Genomic DNA, 6,000 nt, shown 5'->3' on the forward strand with positions numbered 1-6,000 from the left:
GAGAGAGGGCTCATGCATGTTACCACTTTGCTGAACCTTTTCTAACAACCTTAACTGTGGGAAGTCACTATTAATACATGGTGTCTGTGAGCTGAAGTACACTCATAGCTCAGAAATGTGAAATTCCAGTTCCCAGTGCAATTTTAAGCCAAACTGCAGCACTTCTATCACTTTCATACTGCATCATTTCTGCGTCTTCAGGTTTCTGTGCAGTGTGGCTGAGTTATGATAGCTGCAGAGAATTTCTGAGCTTGATTCCAACTGCTTTCTTTGAAAGCAGAAGACACCATTCTCCTCTCTGTCAGATGATGTTTATGTAAGGATCTACCTTCTGTCCTTCATGCTCATTGTGCCCTCTGACTTCTCAAATGTATCCAGTTCTAGCACATGATTGAAGTTGCAAAGTAGACTGCACACCTGGTGTATGCCTCAGTAGAAGCTGGTGCTGGGTGCAGCAGAGGCGCATGGCTTTGAGGGCCCCAGGAACAGGGGCATGTTGCCTGACTGCAGCCCAGTGCTGCAGCATCTCTCCTACTTGTCCCCAGGCAAATCAGGATCTGACAAATGAGTTACAGAGCAGAAGAGAGGTGTGGTGTCATATAATCACATAAAGTCCAACATGAAGGGCAAATAGAGGGAGTCCATTGCTCAAATTTCATCTTTGAATTCTCAAGACTCATCATTTGGTCCATTTTTGACTTTCTTTTTTTGTTCCTGACTTGTCAGATTTTTTCTTCCCTATTCCAGCCTGGATGAGCCTTTCCTTTAAACACTCCAAAAAATGAAGATGAACATCAGGGCTTACAGAGCTAATAAATATCTAGACTCAGTGACACCAATGTGATGCTGGTAGGAGATGGAGCAGACAAATTTAGAATGACCAGGTTTATGATAAGCCAGTTCACTACAAGAGCTTTGATTAAATGGGGGAAAATCCGACAGATCAGGATGAGGAAGAGAATAAAGGCTAAGACAAACCTGTAGGGGGAGAACTGTAGATGTCTGCATTCCCTGTGTGCACCCCACAGACACACATCTGCAGAGCTCTGCAAACCCTCTGCTGAGCCAGACCTTTCCCCTCGGGGAACAAGTTCTCCAGGGAAGTCCGTCAGAAATCAGTATCTCTTTTACCTTTCTCTTTATCATGGTCTGAGTCAAATAGATTGGGTAACAGACAGGACAGGGCAAACTGACTTTGCAATGATGAATTTTTCATGCTGATTTCTCAGTGAAGATTAGCAAAATATTCTGGGTTTGTTGCAACAACCTTTTATTTTATGTACATACCTGACCTTCTCCACTACACCCCCTCATATAAAGATTCTTGCTTTTCTCACAGTAAAATAACATTGTTTTGTTATCCCATACCCTTCCTTGTGCCTGATTTTATGCCTGATTCTTAGTGTCTCTGCTGCAAAGGTAATTCTCAATGTGATAAGTCCCTTCCTCCCCTGTAGTGTGACCCACAGTAGCTGATGGCAGACTCCAGTGTGTGTTGCAAGGGTCTAATCCAGAGTCAGATCAACACTGCTTGTTTCTCTAGGTTTAGGTTTTGCTTTTATCTTGTGGGTGTTTATGTTTCCTGATTCCCTGTTTGCAGGCAGGAGAGAATGAACAAAGTGCAGACCCTCTGGACTTTGACCCCAGAGGAATGACTGCTTCCCCTTTGTAGAGAGAGAGTCTGTAACAGCCCAATCTTCCCTTCCTTCCCCAACACTTAGGATAGTGTGTGCTACTCTTACAAAACAGATGTGTTATCTAAAAGCTTTTGAACGTTACAAATGAATCCCAAATACATCATCTACCTCAACTAAAAAAAGGAGCTAAACCACAGAGTCCTGAAGGGGAGGAATGTACCACTTTGATACTGATGAAAGATAGGGATAAATGTCCAATATTATTTTAAGATCAGAGAGGAAAGGAGAGAACTTGCAAGGTTTTGTGGTCAACTTGGAACAAGGAAACAAGTGGGTTTTAGGACAAAAGTAGTATTTTTGCGTGTTAAAAAATCTTCCCAGCAAAAAAGCAGCACACCTGGATGCAGGCAGAAGATAAAGCTTTAGTGTAGACAAGCACTCCCGCACACATGCATTGGTGGCAGCAGTGCCCAAAATGAAAGTCTATTTTCAGGGTCAAAAATTATATTCTCTCTCCTACTTCTAGGTGCAGAGATGCTTGGATGTCAACCCAGCAAAAATCTTCTTATCCTTCATACTTCCCAGGGACCTTTTTCTCTTATTTCAGTTTAGTTGTGTTGAAATAACTTACCTGGTCGGGCTGGGATACAGCCATGTTGTCCACTGTGCAGGATGTTCAGGGCAAGATGACGATCTGGACGAGTTTGCCTACTCCAGTACAAGGATACGATCCTCCAAATATAGATGCTTTTGTCCACCCTTCTTCATTGAATCACATCACTCACTTGGAAGTTATTGGTCTTCTTCTCTCCCAAAGCTCTAAGAGACGTGTCATCCAATCTCTTCTGGTGTCAGCTGCCTCCAACCTATTTAGTAATTCATGTTTCTTCTCCTTCCTGCTTGCAGGGGAAGCCTCTTCGTCCCATTCTTGCTCTGGGATCACCTCTACTTTGTGAGCTGATCTTGGTATAGGGAAGGGCAGAGGTGAAGTACTCTCCTACTTCTGTTTGAAGCCTCTCTAATTTGATCATTCTGTTTCTCTGCACCTAAAATTCTCTCCTTCCTCACAAGGTTTCCCTGGGTTTACAATTACAGGCCTCTTCATTAATGGGTTTTTTTTCTGTCTTTACAGGGTGAGATTATTTCTCATAATTCCACTTCTCACTTGCAAAGAGAAGGTTTATTAATTGATATTTTAATAAATATGAAGTTATTAAGACTTTGATATTTACAAAGTTTTCTAGAGGTGTCTGGAGATTTGGCAACATATAAAAGGCTTTTAAATATTTTTAGTATGTTTTTAGACAACACTGTAAGCAATAAAAAAAGGCCAAGGCACAATGTGAAGTAGAAAAATATGAGAATATAGAGATGCTGGTATTCAAGATATTGGTATACCAAGATGCTGGTATATGTCTTCTTGGTTTGATTCTTCTTTGTAATAAAGATTGGAGGTTTTGAAAGAGGTATTTTAATATGTATACATCACTTAGCAGAATCAGGGAATATAAGAAATGTGTCACCAAAGAAAAATAAAACAAAGCTAGTATCAGACTTCCAGAGGTTCTAGCACAACTGAAAAAGTAATTCCTTTAAAAACAAAGAATCCAGATGACCTGAAGTTTAGATATGTTTTCACAGAACTTAAAATCCTTTTTAAAATGGTACATTTTTTCAACAAAATATTTTGAGTGCGTTTTCCTTGCACCAGGTTTTCTGAAGTAGTGTTAAATTTTACATCTTCATTGAAAAAGCCTGAAGTGCAATACGTTTTTTTTTTTCCCCTGTGTAAATAAGAGTGGTGATTCCAGGGTTTACATGCTAATCCAACCTTCAGGCTGGAAGAAAAATATAAAGTTTATGGGACTATCAGTAGCATTCTTGCAATGCTGAACATAACATTGTGGAAAAGAAAGATGTGTATGTTACACATAAGTGAGGGAACAAAAAAATAAAACTAAGTTAGTGAGAGTTAATTGTGGGTAAGTAATCAAGAAAAAAAAGACAAGTAGGAGAAATGGCAGCTGCAGAAAAGTTAGCAAAAGAAGTGGTTTTATTGTGAACAAACAGGAAGGATGGGACAAATTTAGATGAGCTGCAAAATGCCCAGGGTTCATCTGAAAATCAAGACAGAAGGCATTTAGAGTGCACAGCCAGAATGGAGCAGTGAAGAGTTCTGCATATTTTAAAATTTAAAATAAATAAGGTATTCAAAGACAAATGCACTAGCATTGCAAACCATAATACAAATTCTGTAGGAAATATTTCCTCTAGGAGAAATCAGGGGTCATTAAAAGGTTACTTTTAACTAACGTTGCTTGATCGGTTGTTAGTGTTCAACTTCCTCTGAAGTGACAACGTGTTAGGGTGACCGTTGCCCTCTTCCAGCAATTATTGGTGCTCTGGCAATTGCACTCAGTTTTAATCAATTAGAGTCCTGAATGGTGCTTTTCTTGGTTTCAAACAAAAGAGCCAACTGTTGGACCAGAGATGTCCACTTCTTTTTGGCAGCTTCCTGTTTTCTTTCAGAAACTTTTTGAAGACCCTGTCGGGTTCAGGAATGATCATGATGAATCCCTTGTCCATTAGTATGGCACTAATTATGTGATCCACATTCCAGCAGAAATCCATACAGTCAACAGAAAGCAAGAGGACAAGAGCTCCTGGAGCTGAGCAAAGGCTTGTCTGGCCTCTGGTTCCAAATCTCCACCAAGGTGTGGGTTTGGCTGTCTAGAAAAAAGTTTAAGATTCACTTAATTGGGAGGCAAGGGGTAGTGTTTCTCCTTTTCTCCCCTTTCCTACTCCAGTAGGTCTGTTCTATATCTGTAATATTTAGATCTTGGCTTAAACTTCGAAGAATGAAGTTGAACAGCAAAGAGTTATTGGTTATCAATATTTATAGCTCTGGATATTCTTTTTATCTGCATGAAAATAAGTCTTATCATAACCCCACTTATTCATCTCTCTCAAGAGTTTCTGGGTTAAGGTGCATGTGTCATTAATGATGCATAAACTGTCTCAAAGAGAGAAAAATTGCTGGCTCAAGAGCTGAAAATCCCCCTGGAAAAAATCCACAAGTAGCCCTGGATGGACACGGTAGTGCTGCACCATTACCCATGTCAAGTGGTAAGCCAGGAGACTCCTTATCAGAGGCAAACACTCTGCAACTCTTGTTTCAGCACACAATTTTCATCAACAGGATCAGCTTGTAGTATATTTTTATTTTCCTGTCACGTGTTCCTGTCCCATACATTAGCACCATCTTTCCAGCTGGGATAACACAGCAGCCCATGCAGTTGTGTTGTGCAGTGGCTCTGGGAAATGCTGCAGCTTGCAGAGGACCAGGCTTGAAGAAACTGGATTACTTCCCTGTTCCAGTTCACAGTATAGCCAACAAACCGTTGTGCCTGGACAGCTAGCTGAGACTAGATGGCTAACTTCTCTGCTGCTGCTTCATGATATGAATCTCCTATTGTTCCCCTCCACTCACCCATCTGTGTCCATCTATTGTTGTGTTTGGAGTGGGAGAGAGCCCTTTCTCTTCATGTCTATAGCAATTTCATGACCATGGGGTTTGGTCCCTGCTTGAAATTCCTTCAATTTTTGCAATAATAGCAGTAGCTGAGAGATTTACCCCAAAGCTTATTGGAAAGCCATGTGGTTTGGAAGGCTTGATGTGACAGTGGGACTGCTATGGCTGGCTCGAGTGAGAGTTTTCTTCCATGACAGCCTAAATTCCTCTGCTGAGAAGTGGCTGCTCATTAAATAACAGTGGTTCCAACACTGTGACTCTGTCTATAGCTGAATTCAAATCCAAAAGCATCTTTTCTGGGAATCTCACAGGTAAAAACATGTTCAAATTTTCTGGTGCTGTGTTGTCTCTATGAACTTATGAGCTTGGACTTGAGATTTAGTAAAAATATCGCTGCTGTAGATCACATGTAATTTAAGCTCACAAGAAAGCTTATACAAGGGATAAAAGTCAGAGAATAGGAATCTACTTCAACTACTCTCCAGAAATCAAAAAAGCCTGTTCTTTCTGCTGTCCTCCAGCATACCTTTCCCACCAGATTATCCCTGGTGGAGGACCACAGTCCTGGGATGAAGCTTGTTTTTTGTTTTTTTTTTATTTTCCCTGAATTATTCATTGAAATTAATTTAGCGATGTCAAATTTAGTAGCACCCAACTCTTTGGTTCATAGCATTTCTGCATTTAGAAAGCTAGTGTTTTTAAAAAAGAATATTAAAATCTCAGAGGTTTTAAAACAACCTTTGAGTATCTCTGGTCTGTAAGTGTGAAAGATTCAGTAGGTAGCTGCCAGGTATTCAACTTTGTGAACTGAACCGTGATCTGTGTTTCAGG

Source organism: Corvus moneduloides, chromosome 1, assembly GCF_009650955.1.
Source record: "Corvus moneduloides isolate bCorMon1 chromosome 1, bCorMon1.pri, whole genome shotgun sequence".
NCBI lineage: Eukaryota > Metazoa > Chordata > Aves > Passeriformes > Corvidae > Corvus > Corvus moneduloides.